Source organism: Macrobrachium rosenbergii, chromosome 53 (genome assembly GCF_040412425.1).
Source record: "Macrobrachium rosenbergii isolate ZJJX-2024 chromosome 53, ASM4041242v1, whole genome shotgun sequence".
Lineage (NCBI taxonomy): Eukaryota > Metazoa > Arthropoda > Malacostraca > Decapoda > Palaemonidae > Macrobrachium > Macrobrachium rosenbergii.
In genome coordinates, this window is record NC_089793.1 from 51,373,404 (window position 1) to 51,387,724 (window position 14,321).

Consider the following 14,321-nt stretch of genomic DNA (forward strand, 5'->3'; position numbering starts at 1 on the left):
ATGATAATGATATATTTTCATTTCTGATAGTTACATACCGAGCAATAACGAAGGCAAACTGAACTCTTGACTAGCGTGCTGTTTTGAAAAATTTTTTCGCTTTAAACCTTTCCCAGTTTTGAAATGGAAGGCCGGCGTTAGATTGAAACGGACTATCACCATTTGCTCAGGTAATAACCGCTGTTTTTGCTGTACTTCGATGCTTGTTGCCTTCGGGTATCGAAAATAGCTGACGCGTTGCCTATCGCTAATAACGAAGGAAATATTTGGTATCGCCTGCGGAATAGATAGAAGGACATGAGCTTGGTGTTGGAGCGACCTCTGAATAGAGATAAACAAACAGCGCGATCGCAATGGTCTGGAAGTTGCATGCCTGAAAAAATCTTAGATTTTAAAGTAGGCTTAACTCCTAACTGAAGCCGGTCCTTACATTAAGTGACTTTCGTAACTGAAAGCGGCTGGATGATTACAGTGGAGTGTTAGGCACAAATTAACTTCCGTCCGGGACAATCACCCAGATAAGCCCATTCAATTGCTTTGGCCCCGGGTGTCGGAAATGACCAGTGAGCATAATGTGTAAGGACTGCGGGTTTTGTACGGTTGAAGCTTGCAAAAAACGATTTGTTGCTGCCATACTGGCCTACACTGTTGGAAGAGGAAGGGTATCTGAAGCGAGCTCGGAAGTTCGCCACTGCAATTCCTTCTACAGTGGGCAAGCGGCGAAGAAGCTGCACCTGAAAAATGATGATCGGGCCAGCGAAATCTTGAGATCAGTATCGAACTTTCTGAATCCTTTTGCATGGTGATGTCGATTCAACTGCTTTTATTTAAGGCAACCTTGAAAGTCGTGACAATGGTGGTTTATGTATTGTCATGATCGCTCGCTCCTTTGCTGAAGGAAGGAGGGTGTCTGTGTCTGAGCGAAGCAGAAGAACTCCGTAACACTGTCATTGTGATCAACGTATGGCTGCGTCCTTGCAGAGAAGAGCAGATGAAGAGAAGGAAGAAGACAATCACGTCACAACTGTATCTTGGGCAGTGCAACCTGTCTGATGAGCCGGATAACCCACAACTGACGGTAGCCACCGTGTCAGGCCTTGTGAGCAATATCAAAGATAAAGTGAGTGTTTATTTGAACCACGCAGCAGCTTTGTACGGGCTGTGAAAAGAGATATGGACAGCTCTTTGCGAGACTGTGAGGAAGCTCTTGAGAAGCTGCGGTCGTGGTCTTCTTCCAACGGCGCTGTGCGCTGCTCGCCATCGCGACCGAAATGGTGGCTCAACTAGACCAGCAATGGTTGTCAGCACTCGGGTCGGAAGATGATCAGTTCTTTCGAGATGGCGCGCCAGCATAGCAGGAACTCGGCTAACATCTCACCTGAACGTACACTGAGGATCAGGGAGGGGGACTCCAGGCCGGTGTCCTTTACGAAGTCGAATGCGGTGGGCAACATCAGGAAAATCTTTGTGGCGCAACTCTCTTTGCGCCAATGCCGAGACAGCTTTTGAAAACGTGGGGTCGATCTATCGACGACTCTCATAAAGCTCATGCGTGCACGAGTCGGGTAGAAGGAATCGCGATCCCGCGGGGGCCTGAATATGCTGGGTGGGCAAGACCTCTTGAAACTTCTCATCTCGAAGTGAGAATATCTCACCCTTTCGGCCGCAAGACCGACAGTGTAATAACATTGTGGTGCCTGCCGTGAAGATGGTGAAGTCGCGACACTGCGAACAATAGCTCCGACGAGATGCCGTCCGAGCACCGCCCACGAAGATGGACCACTTTCCTGTTATACTACTGCGGAAGACTGTCTGGTATCAGCCATCTCCCATTTGCTGCGGAAGATTTAAAGCCTCTTTGGTGATGGTCTTCCACTCATGAGAACACGAAATTCTGCCAAATGTTACTACTGTTTTAACGGAGATTATTTTGAGCAGCGACAGTAACGGCGTACGTGCAAGAGAGAAAGTGTCTCTCTCTCTCTCTCTCTTTTCTCTCTCTCTCTCTCTCTCTCTCTCTCTCTCTCTCTGTGCCTCAGAAGGCTAGCAAGTCGGAGGATACAAACAACCTGAAGCATTTTAGGAGCCACCAGAATCATCCTTAGATTAGGGGCAATCATCCTTGGCTGATCACCTGCGGAAATCAGACAGAATGGAGGAAGTGTAGATGTCAGGTTGGAGCAGCGTCCTCCACAGCCAGATGGCAAACAGATCGATGACTGGATGCCCCCACAGGCCGAACAACTCTTTCCGCGATGTCTGGATGAAGGGACCACTCTGTCCCAATCACCTGATTCTGGCAGCTGAGCTTGTCTGCCACTACATTCCTCTTGCCTGGAATGTACCTGGATGACAGCTCTACTGAGTGAGCCAGCACTCACTCGTGCACCTTCATTGTCCCAGCTGGTGAAGCGGGAGACACTGAAGCCCCCTGTACATTGACATATGCCACTACTGTGGTGTTGTCACTCATACCTGGGGTGTCCATCACTCAATCCTGGAACTCTTGGAAACCCAGGAAGGCTGCGTTGAGCTCCAGGATGTTGATGTGAAGGTGCTTGTTGTCTTGGTGCCACACCCCCGAAGTCAGCAACTCATCCAGGTGTGCAGCCCATCCCTCGGTCGATGTGTCTGAGAACAGCAGCATGTCCGGAGGGGAGTATGTGGGCATACTCCTATTGAAATTTCTCTCATCCAATCACCAGTCTAGGTCTCTCTCGCCTCCTCGGAAAGAGGGATAGGAAAGGACTGGGGGTCTCGGGACTGGGACCAGAACTCCTTCAGTCTCCAATGTAGAGACCAAAGGTGAAGATGCCCATAAGGGACCAGCTTCTCCAATGACGACAGGTGACTGATGATGACTTGCCACTGCCAAGCTGGCTGTTCCTGTTTGAGACAAACAGCTGTGCAGTATCCTGAACACTCCTGATCATTTGAGAGTCCAAGGGAAGACTACTGCTGTTACGTGTGTATCGAGATCCAACTTCTCAAGACACTATGATCCCAAGATCACAGCAAAACTTGAGGAGGCGATCTCTGTCCTGTAGCAACTGTGAGCAGGAGCTCGCCAGGACTAGCCAATCATCGAGATACCTCAACAGACGTATCCCGTACGAATGGGCCCAAGCTGACACCAGGGGCCGGTCCGAGAAACCCAAAACAAGTGTCCTGAATTGACTGTCTCCCGAAGATAAAGCAAAGTACTTTGCAAAGAGGATGGATGAAAGGAGTATTTAAAAATATGCCCTTCCAGTCCACCATGTAAGCATGAAGTATTCTCCTTGATGGGGCAAGCCACGAAATGCGCCGTCTCACGTGAACCCGAGTCCTGGCGAATTAAACGGTTCAGGGGAGAGAGGTTTATGGCCAGTCTCCAACCCCCCGAGGCTTTCTCTATGAGAAAGATCCAGCTGTAAAAGCCTGGGGACCGATCCAACACAACTTCTACAGCACCCTTGCTCAGCATGGCTTGCACTTCTTGCATCAGTGCGATTTCCTTCGAAGATCCAGGAACGTAGGTACAGGGTGAACCAAGTGGCGGTGAGGGTGGCCGAGACCAAGGGAGTAGATATCCCTCCCGAAGGGCATCCACTACCCAGGTCTCGGTTCCGTATCGCTGCCATGTTGCCCAATGGCTTGACAGGCACTCGCCGCCCTTTGGCAGCAGCTGGAGGGGAATGCCAACCCCAGCATTTCCCCTTCTTCTTCCCCTTGCCCCCTTTACCAGACTAGAAAGCAAGCTGAAAGGGGCGTGACTGCCCACCCTTTCCTGAAGAAGAAGAAGGATGGGTATTACCGCGGGATCCCTTCGAAGTCTGGGACTTCTTAGGGGCCGAGGGAGTGCTAGTCTGGCCCAAAGACCAGGCTGCAGTGGAACGCAAAGACCCAGAGGTCTTAGTCACTGCCTGGTGGACAAGATGGTCGCTGTCATCAGCCGGATATTTGTCCACCGCAGCATCTACCAACTCCCTAGGGAGGAGAGAGGCAGAACCCAGCAACGGTCCATTCCATAGGGTTATTGCCGACTTGGGTCCCACAGACATAGCGAAGTGAGAAAGAACAGCGTCTCTTCGCTTGAGAACCCAGACTGGCCCACAGGTTTGCCGTCTGGTGGGCAAGGTAGGAAATGGCACAGTCTCTCGAAAATGGAGCCTCCCGGGCCTGTCGCGCCCGAGAGGCAGCCACTGGATACTGTGGACGACCACAGATCAACCAAGAGGCTGCCTGGGAGCTGCCATGGCGGTGGCCTTCAGTCCAGACCTCTTAGACAACAATGCACCTTCCAAGAAGGCGTGTAGAATTGCTTCTGTCGAGGCAGAGGAGGGGAAGAGACTTGTCGGAGTGGTTCGCATGAAGCGAATTGTCTTGCCCAGGGACAAGACCATTCACCTGATCAAAAACCCCCTCGGCAAGTGTGGACCATGGCAGCCCCACCAAAACCTTGGGTTCCTTCTTCATACCCCAAAAAGATTCAAGGTATGAAGAACCATCTACAGATGAGACTGCGGCCCCTCCCCCGAGGTCGTTGTGCTGACGAATCAGCGCAATGACCTCTGCAAAAGTCCTCTGTATCTTGGAGGTGTGCATGTCCTGGGGCTTCAAGGCTCGGTCCTCCTGATTTACTCTCCCGGCAGGAGGAGGAACACCGTGAATCCCTGGGATCCTTCTTGCACTCTGTGGATGTATGATCTGGTTGATCGAGGACCAAACCAGGAGTGTAGCCTTTGTTGTCAGACTACAGAGACAACTCTTGAAGTTCCTCCTGTCTGACTCGCACCTCTAAGGAAGACCAGGAGGTTGAGACTGAGGCGAGGGAGGATTGGGCACCCCACCAGTCTTGCCCTGTGGAACCAGCAGGAGCAGCGGGCCAAGAGTAGTCACCAACCCGCGGTGATGACAGCATCTCCAGGTCAGGGAGAATGCTTTGCCTAAGCGAGTGTTGTCCCAAGGAGCAAGTGGTTCCGCGTGAGCTGAGCCAGGCTGGCCATGCAAACGTGACCAGGGACTGGGCAGAATTGAACGATGCAGCTGGCTGGCAAGAACTTGCGCTGTCCTCTTGACGGGCCCCAGTCTTCCTCGAGGTCGGGACCTCGCGAGAAGACTGAGAAGGGAACCTCTTCTCTGTCTGTAGTGTTCAGACTTGAGAGGCGGAAGCACCTGGGAACTGTAGCGGCATTGAGGAAAATTGCTAGCAGGAAGAGCAAGACATCTGCATGTCGGGCTCGCTCATCTGTGCCGAATCGGTACAGAGGTCTCTCGGTGCTGGTCGAGATTGCGAGTCTCCCTTAGAGACCCAGGTGCTCGGCACAGCTCCGCGACGAGCATCCGACACAGTGCCAGCCTTAGGCGAGCCTAGCAGGCACTGCAAAGGTGTGCAAACCCAGGTCTACGTCCTCGGCTCCCGAAACGCGACAGACCCGGGGTCCAGCGCGATTCCGGTTCCCTGGCCGAGGCCGGGAAGAGCCGGCGAGAGATCACTACCTCCTGTGGAGGGAAGGCAGTCCCTTAGAAGTCACAGGGGTAGGATTTCTGGGGGAACAACCTTTTTCTTCTTTTGACTGACGAGCCTTGGAAGAAGGGGATTAGCAGACGACAGCGATGAAGATGGCTGATGACACCTTCCGAGACCTCTTCTTCGACTTCTTCTTTGTCGTCTTCTTCAGGACGGCAGTCTAGTCCCCCATTCAGGAGGGAGCAGCAAATGTCACAGGAGTAGCCGGGGTGGCCAGGGTAGCGGGAGCGACCCGGGCAGCATAGACGTCAGCAGAGAGCCAAGAGGCAACCAGGAGTCAGTGCAACACAGGGCCAGGAGGCCGTCACGACATGAGCAACCCGACTCATGCAGGGCAGGTACAGGAGCCAGGCAGACCATGAGCCAGGACAGGTGGGGAACAGGAAGTTGGCAACAGCAGGAACCATGAGATGGGACGCGGTTGAATTCACCACACTGGAGGGACCTGGCTGGGATAATGGGGCCAGGAAGCCAGGAGGCAGCAGAACACCATGGTGGGAAGCAGACACGGCTGTTACCTGGGTACCCAGGTGAGAGGCGACAGTCACCGGCATCTTGGCAAAGGCATTCATGGTGATGGTACACGTAGTAGCTGTAGCCACAGCATGGGTCACCACTGGACCGCCAGACAGGTGAGACAGCAGACCCTCCAGAGACCCAGGTGGAGCCAGGTAGAAGCAAGGTCTGGAGCCTGCCCCTCAAGAGAAGCCTCTACCGCCATACCTGAAGACAAAGTCGGGTCAATGAAGGGAGACTCCTCTCACTCCGGGGAAAAAGTTTCCCCCCCCAAAGCGAGGTGAGGCCCCTGAGAGGATGTCCCTGATGTCCACTCCCCAAGACTTTCAACACCCGGCAAAACAGTGAAGAAGACAGAGTCCTCACCCAAAGGAAGGCAACAGAAGAGGAAGCTTGCCAGGAGGAGAAAGCGATCCCAAAGGGTCAGCCACCCGAGGAGCCATCGGGGGCATGTAACCCTTGGATGACACAATGGCAGGCTTCCTTTGATGCTGTCTCCTCCTCAAACTACCCATTGCTCTGCCCGGACCAAGGAACAGCCTCAGAACAAGGAGAAGTACGTGAACACACTCGCCCCCTGCAAGAAGAGCAAAGGTTCTGTGGGTCCATGTCAATACTAGAGCGAAAGCTATTACACTTCTTACTGCCCACCCAGGACACACATGCTGGGGGAAGCTGGACTTACGGGGTTTATCAAGGGCTTTCATCATAAAAGTACAAAGCAACAAGAAAAAGATCCCACCGGGAAAAGGCAGCTCAACGGAAGTCCGGGCAGAGAGCGAAGAGAACACGTCTACCCCCAATGACGGTCGAAAGCAAATTGCAATATTTACATCCAGGCAGGCAGGACTCCTGCCTCCCAGACAGTATTCGTTTCAGCTTCACTGAGTAATTCCTAATCGCCAAGGACCGACAGTTTATGGTGTGTCAGAACAAAAATAATTTAACCAATACACTATATTACATTTGCTGGTTTTGGATTCATCACTTTTCTCCCCTGATTGTATGAAGATAATCTGCAGTGAAGGTATGGGATAGTGACAATAATGAAAAATAGGCCCACGAGCCATTACCAGGCCATGGTTTCTGGATGCTCATGTTTGTTATGGAACCGATTAACACAATTTTGTTCTCTAATTTTGTTCTCCTATGTCTTTCATTATATACCCTGATCTTACATTATTTAATTAATATTTTATTCACTTTTCACTTATTACTTTTACAATTCAAATATAAGCATCATAACTACATTAATAGTTAACCAATCCAATAAAGCATGCACCCCTGTCCTTATGGAGGTTTTCAAACATCTTTCATCTTCTTTCTCTGATTTACATCCCTGTCATACAAAAGGCCAGCAATAAACTCACCTCACGCATATCCGAGAGTGTAAACACGATGTTGATCCTCAGTGCTGGGCAGATCTTCGTATCAGAAAAATTTTCCCAGAGCAGGAATGCCTTCCTTGTTCCTCATGCTGCAAGCACATTTTACCTAGTGCTACAATAGCAACAGCCTGAAATAAGCAGTGAACAGTTAGTCTGAAGAAAGAGGCCCTTTTAATAATAATTCAATAGCGCAGCTCTGAAAACTTTGTAATGTGCGCATTCATATACTTGATTAAACTAATTTTTTTCAGTTTCCTTTTCCTATAACAGACAAATTTCATCTATTAACCAAAGGTAGCATTCTGCAATTACTATATTTGGCATATAAGACACATAAAAAACCCAGAAAATCCACAGCACATCTTATAAGATGAAAGTGAAAGTACCTTAAGTAGAGTTGCTTCAAAGTAAACTGTAGACTTCTTCAAGCATTACTAATATCCCTTTGTTGCCTAACACAACAATTATAACAAAACTTACTTTGCAGGTTATTCCTTCAGCAACTTAAGACTGATACCCTGTATATGTTTATTGTTTATAGTGTTCTTTACAGCACACTGTACATAGTACCAAGGTTTTCCAGCTTTCAGCTGGCCTCAGTTGCCTGCTGCCTGTGCTTGTGCCTGCCTAGTCACTGCCTGCTGCCTTAGCTCTGCTTTGTTATCTCACAATCCAATACTTTACTGCCTTATTGTAAGTCTGGCTGGCTATGCACCATGCACGAGAGATGTATCCTTGTATGTTGTCTACCACCAGAGATCTGTTGGCGTTTGCCCACCGTGGCAGAGCACTGATGTTTTTGTGTGAAATTGAATTAAGTGTAAGTCAGCAGTCTTTGCAGATCTTGCGTTGGCATGAGATAGGTGGCTGTGAACTCTGAGTCTGAGAAGTTGGGATTACGAGAGGCCTCGGCTCTTTCCCAGCTTGTTGAAAAATAATACTCTGAATCAACAAGAACATTCTCTTGTTGACCTTACGAGGACATAACATTGACGCCTCTCCCAAGGTGAAGATACGGCTGTGAAATGACAAAGAATAAATCAAATTGTAAACATACTCAAACTTTGCTTCAATAAATTTTAGAATGCTTCCATTAGCTTTTAAGCTATTGTTTTGTTAGCAATTTTTCTTAATTTTAACATCTTTAATTTTTAAAAATATTTTTAGGTACAGTACTGTAATTCAAAGTACTGGCTACGCATCTACAATGAACAATGTCCAAATCATCAAGAGTTCTGATTCTCTACAAGTCTTGGGCTGCCACAAGTTAAGTAGGATAGGAATACAGACCACTAGCTCAGAGATCAAGATGGCTGGACACATGACATGGAACAAAGCGCAATCCTTTTGGGACAAAGATTAGTGACAGGGCCTAGGAGTCGAGGAGAAAGGGCATAGATGAACACCTGAACTACAATGAGATTATGACAAAGGAACTCACTTGATATCTGACTCAATATAAAGGAAAACACACAATATTATATGAAGATGATAAAAATTCACTCGATAATAAATCACTTGGTAAAACATACCGAAATAGTTTCTCTTCTCCTTCAGCATCAAGCCTGGACAGTGACTGATGAAAGAGGACACTTGCCAAATGGTCATCACAAGACTTCAGGATAGGGGCGACCCATTTCTCCAACGCTGCCAGACCTGGGTAAGTATGAAGTTGACAGTAAGTCGCTGATTCATGTTTAAGAACCTATGAGGTCATTCAGCCCTGAAAGGGGGAACTGACAGCAAGAAGCACTGCAAGGCGTAACAGGAGGAAAACCTTGCAGTTGCATTAGAAAAATTTTTTTGAGGGTGGAAAGTCAGATGACAGTAAAAGACTATGAACGGAGATACAGTAAAAGAAACGAGAGAAGTTGTAGCTAGGGGCCGAAGGGACGCTGCAAAGACTCTTAATTAATGCATACAGTGCACCACATGAGGTGCACTGATGGCACCACCCCCCTACCGGGGATTCTATTGAACCCCTTAATAAATCGCCATACTCAATCTTTAATGCTTTTTAATGGTTCCAGAAATACAAATTAACTCAAGTTTTTAATATTCAATCTTGGGCACGAACCAGTATTTACTACAACAGAGAGCACTGGCCCATTGAGTATTTGGCTTTACTAGCCAGTGTTCCCAGTCTGCAGTTTAACAGTACTCAGGCTAAATGTCAGACTATACAATTACTTCTTGCTATAAAGTATATGTTTTATTGGATTTACAATAAAGGCAGTTGCCCATTCATGTGGAGGGCTCTGTTCCCAATAGCGCCGTAACCAACAATCAACTGATAACTGAAAATCGGCAATAGTAACTGGTAAACCACTTAACGGTGCCGTAACCGGATATAGTACCAATAATCGGTTATCAGTGCTGATAACCCGTTACTGGTGACCATAACCAGTTAACAGCACCTATAAACCACTTACCGGTGCCGATAAACTGCTTACCGGCGCCAAAAATCCAGTTAACAATGTCGCTAGCCTAGAGCCATAACACGAATGTCATTAAATGATGCATGCGTAAGCAGGACTGCTATTCTTAATTTAGAAATGCAATCTGGCCACTTGTGGAGGCTTAACTTAGCATTTGAGAGATGCTTATTATTATTACAGGCTAGATACAGTAAGTCTATATGCTTTAAAGTGTAAAACTTGATCATCCTGTCTAGCATTAGTCTTGCTAGTTTTGAGTTTGTACCTGCAGACTTTGAAGTAAACTGGCAACACTTAAAAAGAATTATTTTCAACTTCAGCCCATATTAGACACTTGTTCATTACAACCCATTAGTCATAAGAAGCCTCCTTTTATGCAGAATGATCCCACTTGCATCAACACGATTCAACTAAACAGAATGCTCCAACTATGTATGGTGGTACAGTACATTCATCCTCATTCCTCTGTGCCAGTCTACAGTGAACATCTCATTTCTCAAGTAACTACCGTCCAAAAAAGATAGGTAGCACAAACAAGGCAGAGATTGGTTCAACCAGAAAGGAAGACGGAAGTAGCTGCAGGCTTGTGGGCCTTCTCTCCTAGATATAATTAAAGCAGCAACTATTTGACAAATAACTCTAGCAACAAAGGAAGCAAAAGGTTGGCTATATGCACCATTAGAGATAAGTCACATAAAACTTCCACTGCTCAATAGCAGAGCTGTGTGAGGACTAAACCTTATCCTGATCCTGAAAAGTGCTCTTTACAAAGGAATATAACATAGTTCTTTCTTTTATTTCCTACCTTCCTCATTTCCATGCATACTGTACGTGAGCAAGGTTAATGTGTCCATCATCGGGGATATCAATGCGCCAACATTGAAATGGGTTATGGGACGAAGGCAGCTCATGACCTCCCTCAGTTGTTGGGGATGTTCTTGATGCTGTTACTCAAACTTTCAATACCTGTTGAAGGTGTATGATCCACCTGCAAAAAATATCGCAGGGGATTGTACAGAAAGCCATGAAAAAACTAAATTCTTCTAAGACAACTTCTCATTAGAGAAAAGGTCATTCAATCATGCTATAAATTTAATATTACAAGATTTAAATATCTAAACTTTCCTAATAATATAAAAAGGTACTCTTTGTCAGATATGACAGTGGTGACAGAAACACTGTGTCATATATAAGGATGCTTTATATAACTTCTAGATAACACGAGAAAATTAGCACTTCAGAAGTTTACAATAAATATAAGTGGATAGAAACAACTGGAAACTATCACAGCCACGTACAAATCTCCAAACCACACAAAGCCATCAATTATATCTTACAGACCTATGTCAACAAATTACTTTATCATGAAAAAAAACCTGGTAATCTTCTGACATACCAGGACATTGCTGCAGTTTTCAGACAGATCCTGTCTAACAATCACAATAACAACTGCATTACTATCAACATTTTGATAGGAAGCAAGTCTGTTTATGGCATAGGTTTGTTAGTTTGAATTTATTTGCATCTACATAAACAAATGTCTAAGATATTAGGAATGATAAATATTTCTATTAGACGTCAAGCACTAAATACCTTCACTTCCAAAGTGTTTAATCACTGTCAGATCTACCTTGAAAATAAGTTAAAGAAAAACACATCTATGTGCAAGATGTCTCTTACCTTTGAACCTTCCTGGCACTGTTCTTAAAATAATTCCACAACAAGCAGCATCAGTAACAGGTCAAATAATTTGGGATAGTGATGCTAAGAGTGTCCACATCTCGTTATACCCCTGCCCATATGAGTGCATTACTACTTTTTGCAATCTGGGGCCTGAAGTAAGAGGACAAGTGTTTACAGTACAATTTTATCTGTCAAAGGGAGTAAATGATAATGTGGCTGACAAAGAGAGTGCAATATCTAGTTATGAAAAATATATTAACAAGACAACCAAGCCAGGATTATTTGGCAGTTATTCTCTTAAAATGAATCAACTGCATTCTCTGAACAATTACAGCTTCGTAAACCTCAGTAACTGGGTACAGTAAAATGCTGAAGTCAGACAAATCTTTTCAGGTTTGTGTCCAACACTAGTGATTTGCTCTTGATTGCTTTTTGACTTACAGCTTCTGAACCACTTATAAACATCATTTCTTGTTTCCCATAGTTGGGGTGTGACTACCTACTCCTGTGGATTTTAAATGTTATTTTGTTGTCTTTGTTGCACATTCACAACTACTGCAAACTATTACAACTTTTGTTTTTAGATGTTGCAGACTTTCTCCTTTCTCTGCATTCTTCATTTTCCTTTCATGCACACAGGTAGGGATCAGCATAGCGATTTATAACAGTGCAGTATTTGATCTGCTGTTCAGGAGATTTCTTTGAACAGTAGTTTTCAATACTTCATGGTATTCCTAACACTGCCCGAGAAGAATAAATTTACGATATAAAAATGATATTTTAATGATAAAATAAGGTTTGTTCATACTTACCTGGCAGATATATATATAGCTGTATTCTCGAAGTCCGACAGAATTCAAAACTTACGACCTGCGCTTGGTGGGGTCAGGTGAATTAATGCCCATTCCGCGCTGGGAAGCGGATATCAGAACCATTCCCATTTTCTTCAGATTTTCATAGTGCCGTTGTCTCCTGAGGAGGAGGGAGTGGGCACTACGAATATATATCTGGAGTAGTATGAACAAACCTTATTTTATCATTAAAATATCATTTTGTTCATGAAACTTACCTGTCAGATATATATGGCTGAATCGCACCATTGGAGTGGGCAGAGACAGCATAGGATTGAAAACAAAACAATGTAGATGATTACACAATGGTTCATACCTTTTAGCATAGCTGACCGTGATTACTGTACCCCAAGTCACTGCGTCTGCTTTACTGGAGTTTCCAACGAGGTGAGACCTATATGGTTGGAGAGTTCCAGATGATCTGCCAACGGACAGTTGACCACTATGTGACCCAGATATAGCCCTCAAGAAGAAACAAAGAGACAAAAATAACCACCTGGCCCTGCAAACATAAGTGACTAGTTAAAAACTAAGGAAAGGAAGACTGCCCCACAACCACACAACCAAAAATTTTTTAAAAACTATTCCTAACCATACATTACAGGATAGGATGGGTACTGCCTCCTTCCCCCAAGATCGTACCAGCCGAAACGTAAGGTCCCAATGAACAGCAAGACTCATACACTGTTCTTCGTCCTTTGGAAGTAATGAGAGGCGAACCACAGAATGACTTCTCCAATAGGTGGCATTCATAATATGGATTCAGAGCCATGTTCTTTGAAAGGCTACTGACGTTTTAACAGCCGAACCTCATGTATTAACTTTCCAAAGTTCGAAGTCACTCTCCTGACAACTTTTATGCGCTTCTTGAATGGTGGGCCTCAAGAAGAAAATGGCTGACATGGGGCGTCAAGGTCTTCTCACAAGCACCATAACCTATCCATAGAACCTCTTGACTCTTTTCGTCTTGTCAGAAGTAGTTTTTAGAGCCCGAACAGGGCATAGCAATCTTTCTGGTTCCTGACCCAGAATACCCTTAAACCTTTCATTTCAAAGGACTTGGGCCAGGGGTGAGACGGGTTCTCATTCTTGGCAAGAAACGACGGTTGAAGAGAGCACACCGCATCGTATCCTTTAAAACCAATTAACTTGGATATTGCATGAATCTCACTGATTCTCTTTGCAGTAGCGAAACGCTAAAATAACGTCTTCTTTATTTACGTCCCTCAAGAAGCAGCATGGAAAGGTTCAAGGGCTTTGCATGGGAACTTAAGAACTACGTCCAAATTCAAAGCCGGAACCAATACTGATGCACCTTAGTCGTCTCGAGCGACCCTGTGAGTCATGCAGGTCCGTATTGTTGGCGATATCTATTCCTCGTGCGAAAGACGCTGACAACATGCTCTTGTATCCCTTAATAGTGGGGCTGCCAGCTTCGGAACTTCCTAAGAAAAGGAAGTCTGCAATCTGGCTCACAGTGGTGAGAAGAGGAAATCCTCTGCGTTTACACCACTGTCGAAATACGGCCGCCGACTGGTAAACGCGATCGAATGTTCTCCTGGCTCGTCGCTCTTACCTGCTTGAAAACCTCTGCGCTCTCGCCAGCATTTACGATAGTCGAGCGCCCAGTCAGACTGAGGCCGAGAGAAGGTTTTGATGTTATCGTTAGTGGAATGTCTGAGTAGATCTGAATGAAGATAGCACCCTGGAAAGTCTACCAGTGGCGACATTACCTCGGGAACCACTCCTTGTAAGGCCATCTGGGCGATCAGAGTCATCCTTGTGTCTTGCTGACGGCGCTAACTTCCTGACCACTTCTCCCAGGATCTTGAAGGGAGGGAGCGTATGAAGTCCAGACGAGACCAGTCCCAAGAAGAGGCGTCTAATGATACACTCCTGGATCCAGGACAGGAGGGCAATATGAAGCGGAAGC